The 23,428-nt window shown below is 45.0% G+C and overlaps 1 protein-coding gene across 2 annotated transcripts in view; it reads right to left on the reverse strand.

Moving 5' to 3' along the window:
• Positions 1-22,130, reverse strand: part of EVPL (envoplakin) — a 90,368-nt gene extending 68,238 nt beyond the window's left edge. The window contains exons 1-2 of one of the 2 annotated variants that reach the window (XM_084838156.1): positions 21,805-22,130; positions 16,767-16,986 (exon numbers count right to left, since the gene is read on the reverse strand). The gene's annotated coding sequence lies outside the window, so the exon portion shown is untranslated. Of the gene's footprint in view, positions 1-698; positions 878-16,766; positions 16,987-21,804 lie in introns of those variants that run through there. The other variant, XM_084838157.1, reaches the window with a different exon arrangement.
• Between the last annotated feature and the right edge of the window lie 1,298 nt (positions 22,131-23,428).

Genomic DNA, 23,428 nt, shown 5'->3' on the forward strand with positions numbered 1-23,428 from the left:
CACAATTCTTTTGATTCTGCTGTTGCCACATGTGGCATTGATGTCTACATTTTGTTTTATATGTACTATGTTTCCATTTCCAGCCCTCGGAATACATGCAGAGAAGTATATAGATCTGTTGAAATATTTGCAGACCATTTGGTGGAGGGAGGGTAACTTATGGCAGCCTTCCCCAACCTCCCAGCCTCCAGATGTGTTCGACTACAACTCCCATAACCCTCAGAAAGCTATGGTTGTAAGTAAACCTCAGTGGTTATTTGTTTCTTTCCTCCAGCTGGAACAAGTCCAGTCAAGACTGGCACAAGCGTTCTACGAAGGACTTTTCGGCTTTGGCAGTCAAACGCACTTGTCATATGGCTGAAATGGGTGTGCAGGAAATATGCAACTAATCTCATATCTGAATGCAAAACATGCCAAGCATCTGAGTTGAAAGGAGTGCTGCCTGCCAAAAGAGCATGAAGGTGTGGCAGTTTTCATTGAAGGACAAAATAAATGTGGAATTCAAATGGTTTCTTTCTGCAGTAACAGGAGTCCATTTCTGGTGCAATTTGAGAGAGCCAAGAACAGGCTTAAAAAAGGAAGGTGTGCTGGCTTTGATCTAGGTCAGGGGCCCCCAACCCCCGGGCCACGGACCAGTACCAGTAGGAACCGGGCCGTACAGCAGGAGGTGAGCATAGGGGTGTGCGAAACCCCCTTACCTTGGGTCCGTGGGGGGGGAGGCGATCTGTCCCTCCCCCCCAGAATCCTCGCTGGCCCCAGCCGGCTCTGCTCTGTGGCGAGTCCGCAGAGCTGTTGGCCGGCTCCAGCCGCTGGTGGACTTCCGGCTGCTGGGAGGCAAATGACATCCACATAGCAGACGCCATTTGCATTCCTGTTCTTCAAGTAATAGGCTACGTAAATCTTTATGTAGCCTATTACTGTGAAGTAATATATGTAATGCGCTTGAATCATCCTGAAACCATCCCCCCCGGTCCGTGGAAAAATTGTCTTCCACAAAACCGGTCCCTGGTGCCAAAAAGGTTGGGGACTGCTAATCTAGGTGACCATGACTAAAGACATCCATGGGAATTTTTTTTTTTTTAACTCCTTTGTTTGGACAAGGAAATTTTAGCATATTGCTGAATGCTCAAATGCTGTGAACAACAACTTCAGAGATGCATTCAGGGTTCATATAGTGACAGATGCCATGTGCTTGGAAATAACCAAGAAAGGTAGGTCATGCTGGACTGCTTTGGGTGTTTCATTATATTATGAGTTTGGACAAACTGCTTATAGCAAAGTGAGATTCTCAAGCCATTTCTGCTCACTCTTTCTTCAGGCATGGATTATAAACATTTTGCATTAGTGCAGCCCCATCAGATAAGATAAGGTGTTAGCCAAGATGGTACGGGCATGCTTTTGATTTTTCTAAACTGTTAATCTTCTGGAAAACTCAGGGTGCTTCTAGATGAGGCTTTTATGCTGCAATTCTCTTGCCTCACTCACATAATTTTAGGGGTGGGGTGGGGATGTCTAGATGATTCTACTCATAACCTTCTTGTGTTTTCCTACCACTTCTGTCTTCTTTGTCCTTACTATAGGAAATGGTTAAGGGGGAAAAAGGACAGAGGCTTTCTTCGCATGGAGCTTTTATCCTGCGATTGAGATTGCTCCTTCACGGAAGTTTGCGGGCTCTTTACATGACGCCGTGACCCTCCAGGGCGTCTCCTGCACTAAATGCCCTTTGTTCCGTTTTTTAATAGATCGCAGATAGTGAGCTATCAAATTACCCCACTGTGTTCCGCTTCAGTTCCCTCCGTGAAAAAGAGGAAAAGCAGCAAGAGGAGAAGCGAGATCAATGAAAGATAATGGAAGACTCAGGGCATTTCTACACCAGCCTGAAATCCTGCATTTAAAACGGGGCTGTTTCCGTTTTAAATGCAGGATTTCAACTGACTGCCTTTACATGCGCTCCCCCACCCCCAATTCTGAGTCTTCCATTATTCAGAGTCATTCACGTAAAGAGCCTACAAACTTCCATAAAGGAGCAATCTCAATTGCAGGATAAAAGCTCCGTGTGATGAAGCCCTCAGATAAGGGAAGAAGGAGGCGGAAGGGGGTGGGGGAAAAGGAAGCACATGAAAAAGGGAGTCATTGTGATCCTGCATTTAAAACGGAAGCAGAAAGCCCCGTTTTAAACGCAGGATTTTAGGCTGGTGTAGAGATGTCCAGAATAGCTGCACAATGCCTTCTGAATGGCAGCCCTAGCAGCCCTTCATTTGGAAACACTCTCATAGAGAGCAAAAAGCTATGACAGTACTGTATCATCACACTCACTCTTATTTTTACTATCTGGAACTGGCCACAGTTGGACAGGGTATAAAGTGACATGGATGACTGCAATGATACAAAACCTCTCCAGAGAGCTGTATCATTATTATTCCACTTCTCACATCACTATGGGATAGCTGGAGCTCAGAACAAGATCAGATCAAGACTCCATTGTGTACCGAAGCATTATCCAACTGGTGCCCAAATGTTTTGGACTGCAACTCTCACCACCCCTAACTGGGGCTAATGGGAGTTGTGGTCCCAAACATCTGGAGCGCGCCAAGTTGGAGAAAGCTGGTGTACTGTAACTATTCCTTGTTTGGACATCAAAACCAGCCTCCTGCAGGCTAATATGAAAGTCAAATACATGATCACCCTCAGCACAGTTGATGCCAGTAGAAGCCAGGGGGCAGGGCGGGGGGAGAACCTGGCTCGGTTTTTCCTGGGTTGATTCACACATACAGACACACTTGGTAACTCATTACTACTTGATTACGCCATGGTCGATGGCTTGTAGCTGAATGTTTGAGGACACAACGGAGAGCTCCAGCTATTGGGTGGTATAGTAATAAAATATGTAATAAAATAAATGGAAGCCCTATCTGTGGTGTTAGATCTCGAATGGCTATTCCATGCGAGTCATCACTTCCTGCTTCTCTCACTGCATGATAAATATGTGGGTGTGAACTGGCCCTCAGATTATTAAGCATTCCGTGCAGAGAAGGAACATACGAAAGGAGGCTCTCTGCAGTCTACTCCATACTGGGCCAGACTAAGGGCCAAACTGCATCTTTTGTCAGAGTGGCATGATCAGAACTCCCAACATAATTTTCTCAAAAAGTCATCACAGGAGCCTCCAGTTTGGATCAGGACTGAGGTGTAGGGGTCCAACTCTTTCTTCCCATACTGCCCCCACAGAGCTGCTCCTAGCTGTAGTGGAGAAAACATGAGCACAAAATATGCTTCCCCTCCATGTTTCCAGCCAATAGCTGCTCTGGAGGGGTGATGTAAGTCAGAGAATTGCTGTGGGGGCAAAGGGTTAACACCGACCCCCCAGTGCCACAGTTCCAATCTAAATTGACTGTTTCTCCCCACCCTCCCAACCCCAGCCTGCTTTTTGAAGAAGAAAATTATGTTGGCGTTTCAGTCACAGGACCTCAAACGTGTCATTTGGCTCTAACAGTTCATCCAGCCTAGTAGTCTTTCTGGAGCTGGCAAACAGATGCTTCTGGAAAAAGTGTACAAGCAGAATGATAACTATGAAGTGACTTGCTCTGCCTCTTCCTTCCAGTACAAGACAGGCAATCTAAAGATGGGGTTAGGGCAACCGGTTCAACTGGCTCAGCTGCAATGTCAGTAACTTTCTATGCGCACTAGGCAGAAACCGTTGTAGACTGCACTGGTTTAGCAAGACCTGAGCTAAAATTACTCAGGGTGTTGCAATTAAACCCTCTGGGGCACCCACTGAGCCAAAGTGCAAAATGTTGCACAGAAACAGAAGCCTCAAAGAATTCCAAAGCTGTGGTAATTGCTTGTTTTCATTTCTGTCGAGAAGGGCTCAAGAACAGTTTGTTGTGATAGCTGGAAGACAGTAGCTCATGGTAAATGAGTACAGGCAAAGCTTCCGGTGCAGATGGTTTGAGAGCTTAGCGAAGCAGATTCAAACCCAAACATTGTCATACACTCACTTGAGCAAGTTTCTCCCTCCCTCTCTCTCTCTCTCTCTCTCTCTCTCTCTCAGACACAGTTTCCCAGCATAAGATTGACCTTGTGTGGCTTAAGTTGCACACACAAATGTGTTTTTTGCCCGATTGCTAACACTCAGTAATAACTGCAGATAGCAGCTGTAGTTCAGAAATAGGGGAGAGGCTGCGGCTCAGTGGTAGAGTGCTGGCTTTGTGTCGCAAAGGTCCCAGGTTCAATCCCCAGCATATCCAGATAGGGTTAGAAAAAACTCCTGCCTGAAACTCTGGAGAGCCATTGCTGCCAGTCAGCGTCGATAATACTGGGCTAGATGGACCAAGGGTCTGACTCTGTATAAGGCAGCTTCCTGTGTTCCTAAAGGGCCATGCCTGGCGCATTTCCATCTGCATCACAAGAGTGTGGGGAAGCGCATCCCCATCCAGACTGTCCTGTGCTGGTGGAGATCACATGCAATTGATGCACATCCACACCTGATCTGCACCAAGCATGAGCTGAGGTGCTGTGGTCATGGTTCACAATCCGGCACCGGGAAACATACATGCAACATACGTACTTGCTGGATGTGTCTGCCCAGTTCAGGGATCTACATCTGCAGCAACTTGCTGCATTCTATAGGGATGGGGGAGAATTTCTCCCCGAAACTTCAGGGGGCCGAGTGCCAACGTGTTCGGCCCCCCGAAGTAGTTTCGGGGAGAAATTCTCCGCACCCCCCCCCCGCACCCCCCCGGGACGGGACTTACCTTTCCCGAATGTCCCTCCTGGCGGCGGGTCCCGGCGGCGGTTTGTCAGGTCTTCGACAGGGGCAGAGGCGGCAGCCGGTCTTTCGACCGGCTGCCGCCGCCGCCATTCCAATAAAAGTTAAAAAAAAACAAAACGCCCCCGTGATAGGCTACATGATGATTAACGTAGCCTATCACGGCTAGATTTGCAAAGTCAGCCATGATAGGCTACGTAAATCGTCACATAGCCTATCACGGGTGACTTTTAAAAAAAAAAAAGCACGTACACAAATGGCGGCCCCCATAGGGAGCCGCCATTCACGTTCCTTATTTGGTCGCTGTAGTCTACGTAAACCTTTACGTAGACTACAGCGACCAAATAAGGAACATGAATGGCGGCTCCCTATGGGGGCCGCCATTAGCCGTACGCGCTTTTTTTAAAAAAAAAGTCACCCGTGATAGGCTACGTGACGATTAATGTAGCCTATCACGGCTGACTTTGCAGATCTAGTCGTGATAGGCTACGTTAATCGTCACGTAGCCTATCATAGGGGCGTTTGTGTTTTTTTAAAACTTTTTATTTCGCGGCGGGAAGCCTCCCCCCCGGCCTGAATTTCGGCCGGGCGAGGCAGGAAGCCTCCCCCCCCGGCCTGAACTTCGGGGGGAGCAGCGAAGCACCTCCCCCCCACCGCGAAGCAAGCTGCGACACCAGGTAAGTGGCTTTCGTGCACCCCTATTCTTGATCCCCCATCCACCAAGGATATCTGCTTGTGCTAGCACAATCCTATGCACACACTCAGAAATCAGTGCAATGGGGGTAACTCCCTAGTGCAGTTTTTTTAGATTTACAGCCTGCATACAACTCTTCCTGCCTGGATGGGGTGACTAACTGAAAAAAATTAAAGTTGTGATGCTCAAATCATTTAGTCCAGAGTAGCTCCAGTAAAAATGCGAAGTCAAAATTACTCATAAATCACAGCTCTACAGTTCCATGCTAAGTGAGAAATGGATTGACAATATAAGCTGTTCGTTTTAGTATCATAAAAACTATCAAGGAAGTATCAAATGTTGGTGAAAGAGAGTATGGTGAAAGATGGCACTTTCACTGTTCTGAAACCGTGTGAATGAAATTATTATTTTTTAAAAATCATACTATTTATTTCTGGAAATGATGGACCTCCAAGAGTACTCCAGGTAGAGTGGAGTGTATGCACATTTCCCTGGAAGTAAGTTTAACTGAACACAGTGGGACTTAGAGATCAGAAGATAGCCACCTCAAGTTGAAAATATGCCCATCAGTGCTTTGAGACAGATGACTCCTAGCACTACCACTCAAAAGACATTGGACAGCTATTATGTCTTTTCCTCCTTAACATTTTTGTTTGTGGAAAGAAAAAAGGCAGAAGTAGCAGTGGGAAAATACTGGAAGGTTACAAGTGGAAGACAGTGTTGTCTGGATCCCCCCCCCCCAACATTCCACAGTTGAGGCTGGGTGCTTGCACAACAAAACCCTTGTCTGAAAGCCCCCCATACAACAAACCTTTAAGCATGTTCCCTTTTTTCCTGGTGTTCAAGACTCTTCAGAGTTGGCACATTCTTTGCATTATTGCAAATTGCATTAGGAGGGGGGGGTGTATCCTTTCTCTAGCATTAATATTTCCATAAGTATTTACACTCCTTTATCTGCTTTGTTCTTCTGGTCAGACGGCACAAAGAATAAAAACTTATTTCTAATTGATCCCATTCTTCCATTCTCACACAGCCTATTATGTGCTATTACAAATGCTTTTAAGCAACAAAAAATGTTTGGCCCGAGTCACATTTCAGCAAAGTAGTTTAGCATGTCATCAAACCTGCCTTTCAGTTTGGCTTTTGAGTGCAAGGATTTAGGGGATGGCGTGGGGGGATCCAATAGAAACAAGTCAGGTACGTATATAGGCACAATCAATTCAAAGTTAAATGGATTTCTTTCAACAGGAGAAATTTAAGCATATTCTTGATGGGGCATTAAATCAGTTAACGGTAATCAGAGTTCTGGGAAAGACAGTTTCCCATGCACTACAAATGTGTAACTCATACTAGATTTTTTTTGCCAGTGTGATTAGTATGTTCCACTGCATACACATATTTACTATGGACTGCTGGAGCTCCAGAGAGGCAGCCAGCAGTCTTTGGACTGGGCTCTTCTGGAACTAGGTGGTCTGAGAAGCCAGCAGCAGTGCCTGAACCATGTGGCACTGATTTTGGGAACTGCAGCGATGGATGGATGGATATGTATAATAGAAACAGAGCCACATATGATGCTTGAAGAGGGAAAAAAGATCAAAGCAGGATTGTTCTTGTCAAGAACAGTACATAATGGTAGGCCTTCTCCTATTAGCTTCAGCAAGAGAAGCAGAGACCCATATAATGCCAGGTTCTACATCTGGCATTTTCACTTCAGACTGAACACAGTTCTAAAAATAACATTGACTTGGATCAGGCGTAGTTGGAAGGTGTCATTGTCTGGACCCACGTCAACATTCCATGAATGAGACAGGGTGATGGCGTGATAAAAGTTTCATCTGGAGGCACCTCAAGACTAATCTAAGGGATAGCTTTGATTCTCAACTGTAAAAAGTACCAGTTACAAAATGAAGGAATATCCTGTAGCTCATGGGTGGGCAACTTGTGGCCCTCCAGATGCTTTGGCCTACAAGTCCCAACAGCCCGAGCCAGCATAGCCAATGGTGAGGTATGATAGTAGTTGTGGGCCAAAGCATCTGGAGGGCCACAAGTTGCCCACCCCTCCACAGCTTACAAGGCTAGACTTACCATTAGGCAGAGTGAGGTGGCTGCTTCAGGCTGCTTCAACCACACCCCTGGTTGTTTCTCCTGAGCGCTCCAAGCGCTTCCATCCTGCAGGCCTGCTTCTCCCCCTCCCCACACACTTCACCTGTTCATTGAACACATGATTTTTATCTTCATAGGACTTCTAGTGGGCCAAAGAACAAAGGAAAAGATATGAACTAAAGCAGATGTGGAATGGGAGCAGTGACGTTCATGTATTTATTCAAAATCGTCTAGCCATCTTTCACTGCAGGCTTCTAGCCTGCATTTCTTTTACTAAACCTATTTTTTTTCTACAGCCCCTTTTAGTATTGTGCATATTGGTCTCTTGTACTCTTTGGATGTTGTGGTGAGTAGTGACCTACTATCTTTAGGTGAAACACAACAACCATTGTCCAGCAAACTGCTCTCTGCCTTCATGCATTTTTCTGCCCATTTTGGACATTCCTTACTTTTCTTGCTGGTTTGTTTCAGGTGCCTGTGTTTCTGTATTCACCTCCCTTGGCCTGGATGGGAAAATGGGAGCTAGAGATGGCAGACAGGTGGCCTAGATAGATGAATTATACAGCACACTAGATAAGACAGGCTACACTTGGTTTATTTCTTGGGGTGGTAGGTTTAGAGGTTTCTTCTTCAATGCAGAGGGAAGGGCTTTCAAAGTCTACAATACTAAGAAATGATGGCTTTGAACTGCTGGCGGAGATACCGCATTTTTAATTAGACCTATGTTGCCGTTTTGTATATTGCTGTTGCTATGAGGGATAGAGATAAACCTCTCAAAATAAAAGCCAAAGTTAAGCTAAAGGTGGCACTGGAGCTTTTAGTCCACCTTCAGAAGCAAAACACTCTCTCACGCAAAAGAGAAGCTGATTCAAGATATCACCACTTATGGTAAACAGCATTCATAGAAGCTTCAGGACAAACCAATACTTCATCGACACTCACAAATGTTGGGTGTAAGGCAAATAAGATGACTACTGCTAAAAGCTTCACTGTCTACAGAAAGGATGACCATCAACTAACTAGAAGAGAACATGCTTTAATTCTATTTGAGGGTGAAGGTTGTCATAGTTATGAAACCAGCTGCAGCAGGCAATCAAACCCATAAAACTGGTTTGAGCCAGTTGGGAAACTCCACATTCAAAGTAAGGTAAATTCATGTTCAAATCATTGAAACTTTAATTTGCAGACACCTGTCTCATTAACCCTGAATACACAGCCAGCGGGGAACAGTGCCAAGAGGTGTCTCCACAGTGGACCATGGCTATCAGACACAATCCTGCTCCTCCTCAGGCATTCACTGAACATGTGATGGGGTTTGAATGAACACCCATTATATGGTTTAGAATGGCTGACACTTTGGGAGAAACAAGGACATGCTCAAACCCAGCACAGGAAATAGCAGGGCTGTAACAAACTTTTCCTTCAGTGCCTGCAGCCTCCTTCCATATTTTTTACTTTCTGGAACTTAGGTTTCCTTGGCTAACACATGTGGAAAATCTATCAAAAGGTTCTCATCCTCAGCAATATACTAATACATTCATATATTAGAACATAGGATCCTCAAACATTTTGATAACCATATGTAGTTATCTAATAGGGCAAGGCCAAGACTTCTTGCTTTTTAGGTGGAGCCACAAATGGTGCCTCCCTGCCAAGTCAAGATGCATAATATGGAAGGTCAGCTACGTTAATGTTGGCACTTGAGGGAGAAAATCTCACAAGCACCCTTCTCCTTCTCTAGCAGTAAAAATACAGTAATAATCAATAATAAACTAACAATTTCATGCCATTCCATGACATCCAAAATCAGCTGCCCAAGGTGGCCACCTCACTCTGCCCAATGATAGGGCTGGACTTGCACTTATTTAGTACCTGTTTCCTTATTGACACTTCCAATAGTGGCGATTGCATTAGGTCACAGTAGACTTTGCCTGTAAAAAAGAAATCTGTTAATAATGACCTAACTTCTTCTTCTTCTTGTTATTTAATTTTACTTTCACGCCCTTAAGAGTCATACAATCCTTTGTCATAAACAAAGTCTTTAAAATTCTGGTATTGAAGCCTTCCTCTTTGTTGAGGTTGACAAAAATGAATGAGAACTATTTCATAAAGACAATTTGAGCTAGTTTGCTCATCAGGATATCATGGGGCACTTTATCGAAAGCTTTGCTGAAGTTGAGGTATATGATGTCTACAGCATTCCCATGGTCCACAAGGGAGGTTACTTGATCAAAAAAATGAGATCAGATTCATCTGGCAGGACTTGTTTTTGACAAATCCATGTTGGCTTCGAGTAATCACTGCATTGTTTTCAAGGTGCTTACAGATGGATTGCTTTATCATCTGCTCCAGAATTTTCCCAGGGATTGATGTCAGACTGACTGGTCTGTAGTTCCCAGGTTCCTCTTTTTTACCCTTTTTGAAGATAGGGACAAAATTAGCCCTCCTCCAGTCATCTGGCACTTCACCCGTCCTCCATGATTTCTCAAACAGAATAGACAGCGGTCCTGAGAGTTCTTCTGCCAGTTCCTTTATTTCTCTAGGATGCAGTTCATCTGGCCCTGGAGATTTGAACTCATTCAAAGTAATTAGGTGTTCCTTGACCATATGCCTATCGATCTCAAGCTGCAATCCTGCCCCTTCAGCCTGTACTTCGCCTTTGCCAGGGGGCTCATAGACCCTCTATTGGGAGAAGACTGAGCCAAAGTAGGAATTGAGCACCTCTGCCTTTTCTTTGTCATCTGTTATCATTTTGCCATCCTTATTTAATAGCTGAACAACCATCTCTTTCCTCTGCCTTTTACTATGCATGTAGCTGAAGAAAGCCTTTTTGTTGTTTTTAGCATCGCTCGCTAACCTCAGCTCGTTCTCAGCTTTAGCCTTCCTGACACCATCCCTGCAATTCTATGCTACCTGCCTCTACTCTTCCTTTGTTACTTGGCCTTCTTTCCACTTCCTATATGTGTCCTTTTTTGTTTTCAGGTCATCCCTCATAGTAGTTTCAGGTATTCAAACTTCAGGTAGTTTGAACACTCTTTGGCATTGCCCTTCTTTGGAATTGGAATGTAAACTGACCTTTTCCAGTCTTGCGGACACTGTTGAGTGTTCCAAATTTGTTGGCATATTGAGTGCAGCACTTTAACAGCATCATATTTTAGGATTTTAAATAGCTCAGCTGGAATACTGTCATCTCCACTAGCTTTGTTGTTAGTAATGCTTCCTAAGGCCCACTTGACTTCACTCTCTAGGATGTCCAGCTCAAGTTCAGTGACCGCACTATCATGGCTATCAGGGACATTCAGATCTTTCCTGTATAGTTCTTCTGTGTATTCTTTCCACCTCTTCTTAAACTCATCTGCCTCTGTTAGGTCCCTGCCTTCTTTGTCCTTTATCATGCCCGTCTTTGCACAAAACGTTCCCTTGATATCTCCGATTTTCTTTAAAAGATCTCTAGTCTTTCCCATTCTGTTGTTTTCCTCGATTTCTTTGCATTGTTCATTTAAGAAGGCTTCTTGTCTCTCCTTGCTATTCTCTGGAACTCTGCATTCAGTTGGATATATCTTCCCCTTTCTCCCTTCCTTTTCACTTCCCTTCTTTCCTCAGCTACTTGTAAAGCCTCATCAGACAGCCACTTGGCTTTCTTGCATTTCTTTTTCTCTGGGATGGATTGAGTTGCTGCCTCCTGAACAATGTTGCAGACCTCCGTCCATAGTTCCTCAGGCGCTCTGTCTATTAGGTCTAATCCCTTAAATCTATTCCTCACCTCCACTGTATATTCATAAGGGATATGATTTAGGTCATACCTGAATGGTTTAGTGGTTTTCCCTACGTTCTCAATGTAAGCCGAAATTTTGCAAGAAGCAGCTCATGATCTGAGCCACAGTCAGCTCCAGGTCTTGTTTTTACTGACTGTATAGAGCTTCTCCATCTTTGGCTGCAAAGGACATAATCAATCTGATTTCGATATTGACCATCTGGTGATGTCCATGTGTAGAGTCGCCTCTTGTGCTTTTGGAAAAGAGTGTTTGCTATGATCAGCATGTTCTCTTGGCAAAACTCTATTAGCCTTTGTCCTGCTTCATTTTGTACACCAAGTCCATGCTTGCCTGTTATCCCAGTGATTTCTTGACTTCCTACTTTAGCATTCCAATCCCCTATGATGAAAAGGACATCTTTTTTTGGTGTTAGTTCTAGAAGGTGTTGTAGGTCTTCATAGAACCGATCAACCTCAGCTTCTTCGGCCTCAGTGGTTGGGGAATAGACTTGAATTACTGTGATGTTGAATGGTTTGCCTTGGATTCGTACTGAGATCATTCTATCGTTTTTGAGATTGTACCCCAGTACTGCTTTTCCCACCCTTTTATTGACTATGAGTGTTACTCCATTTCTTCTAAGGGATTCTTGCCCACAGTAGTAGATAAGATGGTCACCTGAATTAAATTTGCCCATGCTTGTCCATTTTAGTTCACTGATTCGCAAGATGTCGATGTTCAATCGTGCTATCTCATGTTTGACCCCCTCCAGCTTACCTTGATTCATTGATCTGACATTCCAGGTTCCTAAACAATATTGTTCTTCACAGCATCGGATTTTCTTTTCACCACCAGACACATCCACAGCTGAGTGTCCTTTCGACTTTGGCCCAGCCACTTCACTCTTTCTGGCGCTACTTGGAAATTCCCTCTGCTCTTCCCCAGTAGTATATTGGACACCTTCCGACCTGAGGGGCTCATCTTCCGGCGTCACCTCTTTTAGCCTTGTGATACGTTCCATGGGGTTTTCTTGGCAAGAATACAGGAGTGGGTTGCCATTTCCTTCTCCAGTGGGCCACATTTTGTCAGAACTCTCCGCCATGACCTGTCCGTCTTGGGTGGCCCTGCACGGCACAGCTTATGGCTTCACTGAGTTACGCAAGCCCCTTCGCCACAACAAGCCAGTGAAGGGGTTTTGGCAACATAATGTGTCCTAAACTGTGAAATCCGGAAAGTTTCGGCACTCGGAGAAAGAGATGGGGAAAATATACACTTAATCAGATCAAATTACCCTAGATCTTTCCGAAGTGCTCACGGTCATCATCAAAGGTCACTTGCCATTGTCAAGACCCCTACTGGGGCTCACCGTCAACCAGACCCCACTGCTGCTGTTGCTCTCTCTTCCGCCTTGCACCTGCTCACTCACTACCCTCACCCTGTGGACCATGCAGGCAGGCGAGCAGACGACACAGCTCAGATGCAGCAGCAACTGTGTGCTCACTTGCTTGTTCAAACTTTCCTTCCCCCTCTCAGCCAGACAGAAAGGTCAGGTAAGCAAGTCATGACTCCACAAAACCCGGATGTGGCACTGTACATGCTTAGCTAGTATTTACACTCCTAGCAGAATCAAGCCTTCTCACAGCCCAATCCTATATATGTTTACTCAAAAGTAAGGCTCACTGTGCTTAGGGTGACTTGCACCCAAGTCAATGAATAAAGGATTGCAGGGATAGTGTCATAGACCTTGGGAGGTAGGTGTGAGGCAGGGATCACCCCCCCCTTGCATCCTTCTGGCTCCACCCTTTTGAGCAAGACTCACTTGCTTTACCAGTTGTCTAAAGTGCTTTAATGCCTCATTGACTCTAGACAGACCCTCCCTTTTCAAAGGTTTACCCTGCCTGAAACAACAAAGTCAAGGGACAGTTGTTTGTGGAAGCAGAAAAAAATGAGGATATTGGATGCATGCTACATATTTTCCCTCTCAGCCCCAATATCTCAGATCTAAAGAGCCAAGCCTGGCCTTCTTTCCTCTGTGTTCAGGGCCACCTATACAGGCTTAGCAATGACTGTTGAACTAAGTGGCACGTGTTTTTTCCTGGGGGGTGGTGGTGGTGTCCCTACTCAAAGCAGGTTTCAAATTTGTCAGAGAGATGGACGGGGAAAGGAGGAAGGACTGACGATTGCCATGACACCAAAATGGAGCTCTCCACATCTCCTTCCAATTATTATTCCCGCCTAGGGCTCCTTCACACAGAGCTTTTATCCGGCTATTGAGATTGCTCCTTCACAGAAGTTTGCGGGCTCTTTACATGACACCGTGACCCTCCTGCACTAAATGCCCTTTGTTCCATTTTTAAATAGATTGCAGATAATGAGCTATTGAATTACCCTGTTGTGTTCTGTCCACTTCAGTTTCCTCCGTGAAAAGAGTAAAAATGGCAAGACGAGGAGCGAGATCAATGAAAGATAATGGAAGACTCAGGTAAGGGGAGGAGGGAGGAAGGGGGTGAGGGAGAAGGAAGCGTGTGTAAAGGGTGTCCGTTGTGATCCTGCATTTAAAATGGAAGCAGAAAGCCCCGTTTTAAATGCAGGATTTTAGGCTGGTATAGAAATGCCCCCAGAAGCAGGAAAAATCTCCTCTCTGAAGCAACAGAATCCTGCTAGATCTTTTAGTTGTCTGTCAAACCTTGCTTGTTGAATTGAGACACCACACAACTGTTGGTAACCTAACTGGTTTATTAACAGGGTTTTATAGGCAGCTCTCTGGTAGGCCTCTTTATGTGGGCCTGCAGCAGAGTTTCACATAGGCAAAGGTAAGCAAGGGAGGGGGAAGTATGAAGGCTAGATTGTGCTTAAGCGGACAGCGCACAGTTAATCCTCCATATCTGAACACAACACGAACTGGGAGAACTAATTCTGAATTAATTATCTCTTTAGAGGCAAACCAACATAAACAACCTTCCTCCCTCTTTCATGATAGGCATACAAAGGGGTCTTCCAGATGAGGCTTTTACTGTGCAATTGTGCTGCCTCATTCACGGAATTTTACAGGGTGTCCAGACATCACTGGGCATTTCTATACCAGCCTAAAATTCTGCATTTAAAACGGGGCTTTTCTGCTTCCGTTTTAAATGCAGGATCACAACTGAGTCCCTTTATACATGCTTCCTCTGCACCCCCCTCTCCCCGTATCTGAGTCTTCCATTATCTGTCATTGAACTCGCTCCTCTTCTTGCCACTTTTCCTCTTTTTCACGGAGGGAACTGAAGAGAAACACAACAGGGTAATTTGATTGCTCATTATCTGCGATCTATTTAAAAACAGAACAAAGGGCATTTAGTGCAGCAGGGTCATGGCAGGTTCATGTAAAGAGCCCACAAACTTCCGTGAAGGAGCAATCTCAATCGCAGGATAAAAGCTCCGTGTGAAGGAGACCATTGTCTTCTGTTTGTGGCCCTCCTATGTTTTCCCATCACTTCCTTCAATCCTTTTCTCACCAGAAAAAAAATCCATTCAGGAAGAAAAGATGGAATAGCTGCACCATGCCTTTTGATGGTTAGGGATAGGAGTCTTCCATCTGGAAGTGCCCAAAGAGTCCAGATTTCCACTGTACCACAGTGTGCAATAATGCAAACCACTGCCACAATGGGCAAAGAATATTTCCCTAACATTCAGTATTGTGGGTGCATTTTACTTGTGCTAATACCAATCTAGGTGCAAAGATTACTGCAGACGCTGACTGCAGCCAGGAAATCAGAAGACGTTGACTTCTTGGGAGGGCAGCAATGACAAATCTTGATAAAATAGTTAAGAGCAGAGACATCACACTGACAACAAAGGTCCTCATAGTTCAAGCAATGGTATTCCCCGCAGTAACCTATGGCTGCGAGAGCTGGACCATAAGGAAGGCTGAGCGAAGGAAGATAGATGCTTTTGAACTGTGGTGCTGGAGGAAAATTCTGAGAGTGCCTTGGACTGCAAGAAGATCAACCCAGTCCATACTCCAGGAAATAAAGCCAGACTGCTCACTTGAGGGAATGATATTCAAGGCAAAACTGAAGTACTTTGGCCACATAATGAGAAGACAGAATACCCTGGAGAAGATGCTGATGCTAGGGAAAGTGGAAGGCAAAAGGAAGAGGGGCCAACCAAGGGCAAGATGGATGGATGATATCCTGGAGGTGATGGACTCGACCTTGGGGGAGCTGGGGGTGGCGACGGCTGACAGGAAGCTCTGGCGTGGGCTGGTCCATGAAGTCACGAAGAGTCGGAAGCGACTGACCGAATAAACAACAACAATACCAATGTATGTTACGGTATTATGTCCAAGAATACATTTCAGCAATTCCACCTAACAGGTTTTATCCTGCGTTGCCCTCAGAAATACTAGAGAAGGATGAATAACTCAACATGGCATTTTTTATTGTTTGAAAAGCAACATGGACTGAGACTCACTAATGGATGAGTCCGTTATCCTATGCAAAACAGGGTGACCAGTCACAATGCGTTCTGGCTGAGGCTTTACTAAGAGTGTGATCAGCCTGAAGCACTCCCTGAGCAACCCAGTAACACCCTCATTTGACATCAGTATAGAAATGGGGTCAAGGACCGATTGCTTGCTTGCTTGATTGCTTGGATTGGTTGATTTGTATACCGTCCTTCATACAAATATATGCCAGGATGGTTCACAATACGAAAGCACAATAAAAATACAATTACATGATTAAAATACTACAATAGCACAATTAAAACAAAAGCACTTTTCAAATTCACCACATTTTCAAAACCAATCCAGTTCCAATTACTGTGTTTAAAATATAGCTTCCTTTTCCATAAGACCTGACAAAATTTGTTGTAAATACCTGACAGAATAAAAATGTCTTAACCTGGTACCTAAAAGATAGTAATGTTTAGGCACCAGATGAACTTCCATGGGAAGGGACAAACATAAGAGTGTACTACTTTATCGAAAGTTCCAAACCAGCTGTCCCAGGCTGTGGAACGTCAGCATTCCGGCTTATTTGATGCTCTGTTAAACTTAAATTCAGTTCCACCTGTTTTGGCCTATGAATGAGGAAGCACGTTCCATATAGGTTAGGCTAGCTTTCCCCAACCCAGTGCCCTCCAGATGTTTTGGACTTCAACTGCCATCACCTCCAGCCAGCAGGGACAATGGTCAGGAATGCTGGGAGTTGCAGTCCAAAACATCTGGAGGGTATAGGTTGGGGCAGGCTGAGTTAAGATATGTTCTCCAGCTGCAGAAGTCCAGAATGCACAAGGACACCTTGCCGCTTTAGGGTGGCCACTTGTGAATCATTACAAAAAGAGGACATGCATCAACCAAAAAGAGGACACCCATTTGCATAAAATTTGCATGCTAATTTATACCTATAGATGCATATTTGGAAATAATTAGCTATAATTTAAATAGAAATACAATACATCTCACCCTAGTGGGGAAGACTATGACCAGGTGTTCCTTGCTCAGTGTTCCTTGCTCAGTTTGCTGTCCAGGTGCTGTTGATGGGCAACTTCAAGATCCAGCTCTCCTTTCAGATGGTTCTTTATCTTGAAACCAGACTTGGACTGGGCAGCCCTTCAGACAGCAGACATCCTCATAATAGAGGGCAGGCCTCTAGCCCTGGCAGCCCTTCAAACAGAGCACTGCCCTTTGTAAAAGAGGACATATGGTTACCTTAGGTCACTTGGTTACGCCATGGGCAGAAAACTATAGTGACGGTGGTGGATTTTTCCACACTCGGGACCATAAAAACTGATGCGCCACAATATACCCACCCCTCCAAGGAGCTTGGGATGCATTCACTTCCACTTACGTTGGGTTTTGAATAGCGATATATAAAAGCTGGCTCGGAATGAGTTATGATGCTGTCCTACAAAATTGAACGTAAGCCTCCGGAGAGAAAAAGCAGCACAAAAACACTCTTCGTTAATAATAATGCAGCTCAGAACAGAAGAACTTGAGAGCTATAACCAAACAGATTTGTATGGTGAAAATTAAGTAGTGAAAGTACAACCTGCTGTTCAGATTTTAAATCATCCTTCATGCTTATGGCCACATTGTAGACAAAACAGCCCCATTTTAGTTTGCAGAAACATAACATCAGTTATTTTCATACTAATCTGCAGAAATTCAGAGCATCACAGAATTGCGGGGTTGGAAGGAACTTGAAAATCTCAAAGGGTACGCAAAAGCATGAGGGCTTCCTTCCACTCAGGGTTCTGTGCTTTATTGCTAAACCAGAAATGTAAAAGAGCCCCTCACCCCAAATCAGGATATGGCGCATTCAGGGATTCACTGAAGGAGCACACGAGGCCCAGGCCCAGGCCCAGGCCCAGGCCCTGGGAGTTTCACTTTATCGGGACCTGGAGATTTGGGGGCATGAAAGCCAAGGCTATGAGGGAAATATTGTGGCTAAGAGCTCAATCCTATGGTGATGCCCCCGAGCCTCTGAACTCGGAGGCTTACAGGCATCTTATGCAGGGTGGGAGGAGCGGCAGAGGCCTCCGCGCTGCTCCTCCCACTCTGCATTTTGGCTAGATGGGCTTTTTCGCCTACCTAGCTAGGGTGCATCTGAGCGGGAGGGAAGGAGGCTGTGGAGGCTTCAGGATACGTTGTATCCCAGCTTCCCCAGTCCTCTCCCCACAACCAGCACGCCCCCTTTACTGCCCCCCCCCCCGGTTGTCTTTGCAAACTTAGAGAGGCAGCCGGTGCAGTTCTCTCCATGCCAGCTGTGAGGGGGTGGGGACCACAGATTCCTGTATCCACGATTGGAGCACTGCCTCTGACCTTGGATCCAGGAAGCCGAATTATCCTATGGCCCCCACAGACACAGTCTAGGTGTCATAGGAATGCTCCCTCCACTGTAGTTCAGGCCTGAGGATATCTTTAGAAATTTATTTGCCTGTATCTAGATAGCTATTCTCCAGATCTTGTGAGATTTGCTGGAGCTAATCAGAACCAGTGTTACAGCAGAGCAAACAACATTCTGAAGAGAGAGTTGCAGGTCCAGGCCCTTCTCTACAACAGAGGAAGAGTTAAACTAGGATTAGTAGCTTGAGAGACATAGAGAGATCTGTGTTTCCCTACGTGACAAGCTCTCTCAAGAACTATCAGTCCCAGAGTTCCTTGTGCATAGGCAGAAGGGAGGGACAAAGCATAATTAGGAACATTGATCCCAGGGGCAGTTGGAGGCAGTGTTGCTGGTAGGGTTTACAGGCCCAAAATATATTAGAGTAAATCTCCAGTTCTTGCATGCATGCACCCCCATCCCGACCACCACCACATTGTCATGTCTACCTATAAATACAAATCAGGCATCTAGAAACATAAGAAGGCTTAAGGAAGAGAAATAAGAGATGCTGAAGGACACCAATAAATCCTCCAGTTTTTCAAAACAGCCAAGGCCTTTCTGCAGTCTGGCTCAAGCAATACACTAACTAGGGAAGCAGGTGAAAAATGGTTTCAATATAGAGACTATGTCTAGGGAACTGATGAAGAAAAGCTGCCAGATGCATAATACAAGGCCAAGCTAATGCTTTTAAAAAACGCTCAAGTGATATCGCCACCATAGCACCGTCACATTCAGAAGGTGGCTTACAGGAAGCAGAAGTGCTAGATACACTGTATGATTTATAGGTCCCCCACTCCACACAGATCCAGGGCTTCTGCACACAGAGCTTTTATCCCGCTATTGAGATTGGGTACTCATGGAAGTTTGCGGGCCCTTTAGATGATGTCATCAACCTCCAAGGCATCTCCTGCACTAAATGACCCTTATTCCATTTGTAAAAATGTAAGAAAGATTGGTGATAATAAGCTATCAAATTAACATGCTTGCATTCCGCTTGAGTTCCGTTTGGAAAAGGGAAAAGCTGCAATACGAGGAACTAGACAACAACGCCATCTAGCGGCTGTATAATGAAACATATGGAAGACTCAGATAAGGGGGAAAAGGGGGGAAGGAAGCACGTGTAAAGAGAGTCCGTTGTGATCCTGCATTTAAAACGGGAGCAGAAAGCCCCATCCTAAATGCGGGATTTTAGGCTGGTGTAGAGATGCTCCCAGACTTGTTCTACTTTGGGGCAAGAACACTTAAGACAACTCGCTATTTTGTCTACTGAGTGCAAATTTGCAAAAGAAATTGATTTGGGGGGAGATAATCCATGATTTTGCAATGAAAATGCAAGAAAAATAAAGCTCTGAAGTGAATTAAGGCATGTTAATTATGTCTGCTTAGCCATGCATGGCTGGCTGGGGAATGCTGGGAGTTTAGAATGTTTTTCTGTATAAACATGTTACTTCTTTATTTTATTTTAGAATATTTATATACTGCTTCCCATTTTAAAAATCCTGAAGTGATTTAGAAAAAATTATAAAGCAACACATCATTATTATAACACAACCACATTTAGACTAGTTAACAGATGGGAAAAGCCAGGGCAAACATGTATGTTCTTAATAATCATCAGAAGCACATGATCATAGATTGCAGGGGGGAGGTAACCCCAGAGGGGGTAGAGGCACCACCACCTTGAACCTGGCTTGGTAGTGAACTGGCAGCTGGTGCAGCTGTTTCAGTACAGGTGTTAAGTGCACTTGGCAAGGCACTCCTCTCAACAGCCTTGCTGCCGCATTCTGCACTAGCTTCATCTTCCAAAACAACCTCAAGGGCAGCCCCACATAGAGAGCATTACAGTAGTTCAGCCTTGAGGTTACCGATGCATGGAATACAGTGGTTAAGCTATACCTGTCCAGGAACAGGCATACTTGACACACCAGCCAAAGTTGGTAAAAGGCGATCCATGCCATGGAAGTCCCTTTTAATGACAAGGAGGAATCTTTGGAGCAACTCCAAACTGCATACCCATTCTAAACATGCATAGGATTGTACCCTTAGTCTGATTATAAAGGGTTTGCAGCTGCATTGGTCTATTACAATGTCAAAAACAAAGCACTGACGGGATAATATTTTATTAGGACCAAACAAAGAATTATAAAATAGTCAGCAAGTTTTGGTGGACTAAAGAAAGATAGCAAAAATGGGTGGGGCATGATAGAAAAGAACCAGTGTGGTCCTTGGCGTACTTTCAGAAATGTAGAAAATGTAATTTCAGAATTAAAATAGAAACTTTTATTTCATGACTCATAAAATGATATGTATGTGGTAGGATCATGGGATGTGTGTGTGTGGAAGGGGGCAATGTTACAAGTTCAGGCTGGGCCCAAAATATAATGAACGGGCCTTGAGAGCACATGAGAGATACACCATGTAAGTTTCTGCATGAAGACAGGGCCCTTTATACCCAATAGACCTAACATATGAGCCAGATAAGTTAGAGCTGCATGTACTCTGTGTACCTTTAAAATAAATACTGCAGCAAGAAAAACTGAATTCAGCAGCCTAGATAAAGTATACACATTGAGCAAATTTGCATAATTTCTATCATTTTTGCATTCTTTGTTCTGAAATGTTGACTATTTGGGATGATTTATTCTGATTTTGCTGGTCACTGGGAGGAGCAAAGAGCTAGATAGGCACTGGAGCCCAAATCCTAACTGTTGGAAAGCTTCGTTAGCCACTCCTCAACAGGCATTGCCCGCCCACTTTCAAACAGATCTTCACAGCCATAAGGACCAGAAACTTGCTTTAAAAATAACAACACAACCCAAACTTGAGAAACTTCAGAAAAACAACACTCAGGAAGCTGAATTATGTGCTCTATACTATATTCCATGCTCCTGTGGCATGTACACACCTGATTGCAATGTGTCACAAGCAGAGAGGCACCAGAGTACACCATATCAGAGGTGCCTTTAGGATAGGAAAAACATTTACCAGGAAGCATTGATGGTTCATGAATAGAGCTGTACATTAAATAAGACAAGCCAGGGACATAAGTTCATTAGAAGTGGGGAAAATTCCATCCTCTCCCAAATATGGGGAAGAGGGAAGAAAAACCACCTCTGCAAAACATTAAAAATTTCATAATACCCCAATAAATGCTATCTCAAATGCTGTATTAGGAATATAGATGTCTGTGGCAGAGATGAAGAGCCAGGGCATCTCTTAAAACAGGACAATTCTCAGACTTTCTATTTCGTGTCCAATTCACGTGTGCTTTGTTTTGTTATGTTCAGGACAGCTTGGGAAGCCAAAGGAGGGTCTGGGAAAGGCAGACTGAAAGCAATTCCACAGTACCTCACCCTCTGCTTTTGTTCGACATTGAAAAGAACAAATCATAGGTCTAGAAATCTAGACAGGGATGGGCACTTAGGAGTCCACGATGCCTCCCATGAATACTCAGACTGAAGACTTACATGAGAAAGGTGCTGATGGTAATGGGTCTCCCTATCCATAACTTGGCCAGATTTCCTTCGAGGGACATGGAGAAATAAGGAAAAGGAAGAGGTGCAAGGAGAGGAAGTTACAGAGGGGAAAAAATGAAGGCATTATCTTAATACTTACCAACACCCCAACCTTTGTACAGATTAAACCTCTGCTTGGATCGTAAGCGGCAAATACCAGCAGTGTCTCTACTTCCTTAAAACACAGGAGTGGGAGGGACAGAGAGCAGTAATTTCAGATGGAATACAAACAGTCGAACTGAACTGTCCCCGATTTTCTTTAGATTCTATATCAGGCTGCCACATGAAGGCAATTCAGAACTACCAGAAACACTTGTGGAGGGACTGTAACTCAGGAGTAGGGCGCTTGTTTAGTCAACTTCACTTATTTCTTTCTCAGTTTCTCCTTATCCAGGTGTTCTCCACAGGCCTGCCGTGTTCACTTCCTTGAATTTATGTGCAGCTATGCATATTTTTGACACACAGTGCTACAGTTGCATCTATTATTTCTGAACAAGTTATATCCTTCAGTTGCTACATTGCAGTCATAAGAGTCACTTCACCAAGTCTCAGTTATACCTATCAAGTCGCTTGTGAGGGTAGAAGTGGGAACCATGTATACTGAGATCTTTGGAGGAAAGACAGGATTTAAAAAGTAATATATAGGCCAGCCCTTAAACCTGATAGATAATAGGAACTCTGCATGCTTCCAGACACTAGGGGGCGATACAGAACATGTTGTATCAACAGCTGCTTTAGGGATGTACGAAACCGCACTTACCTGGCTCCGCCAGGTTCCGCTGGCAGGGGGAGGCGCTCCGTCCCTCTCCCCGGAATCCTCGCCGGCTGGATCTGCTCTGCGGGGATTCCGCGGAGCCGCCGGCCAGCTCCGCCAGCAGCCGGACATCCAGCCGCTGGCTAGCAGGGACGCAAATGGCAGCAGCCGTAGCCACCACCGTTTGCATCCCTGTATGTAAGCCTTTACGTAGCCTATCACGTCTGGGTTAAAAAAACAAAACAAAAAACGCGTACGCAAATGGCGGTGGCTACGGCCACCACCATTTGCGTTCCCTATTTTTGGCCGTCTTAGTCTACGTAAATATTTACATAGACTAAGATGGCCAAAATAAGGGGGAACGCAAATAGCGTCCACTACGCTATTTACGTTCCCCCTTAGTTTCGCCGTCTCAGTCTACGTAAATATTTACGTAGACTAAGACAACCAAAAATAGGGAACGCAAATGGCAGCGGCCGTAGCCGCCTCCATTTGCGTACATGTTTTGTTTTGTTTTTTAACCCAGACGTGATAGGCTACATAAGTCTTTACGTAGCCTATCATGAATGGGGGGGGGGGGAAGACTGCAAATGGTAGCGGCGGCGGTGGCAGCCGGTTGGAAGACCAGCCACCGCCACCAAAGCCGCCGCTGGAGCTGCCGCCGTCCGGAACATCCGCCTCAGGTAAGTCTCATCCCGGGGGGGATCCGCAGGGGGCAGGGGGGGTGGCAGGCCGTTCCGCCACGGAGTTCGGGGGACTGAATGCACTGGCATTCGGCCTCACCGAGATCCGTGGCGGAATTCTCTGACATCCCTAAGCTGCTTGTCTTGTTCATCCCTAGTTGTCCTGTAACGTGTTTCGTTCCTTTCTTCCACTCCCTCCCCTTCCTTTATGCCTCCACAGCGAGCAGCATGTACTCTCTCCCTGAGGGAAGCAAGTAACTATCTCATGTCTCATGTCACTCACTCTC

This window comes from Heloderma suspectum, chromosome 2, assembly GCF_057233095.1.
Source record: "Heloderma suspectum isolate Gila_16-S chromosome 2, 16-S_ref, whole genome shotgun sequence".
NCBI classification, from domain to species: domain Eukaryota; kingdom Metazoa; phylum Chordata; class Lepidosauria; order Squamata; family Helodermatidae; genus Heloderma; species Heloderma suspectum.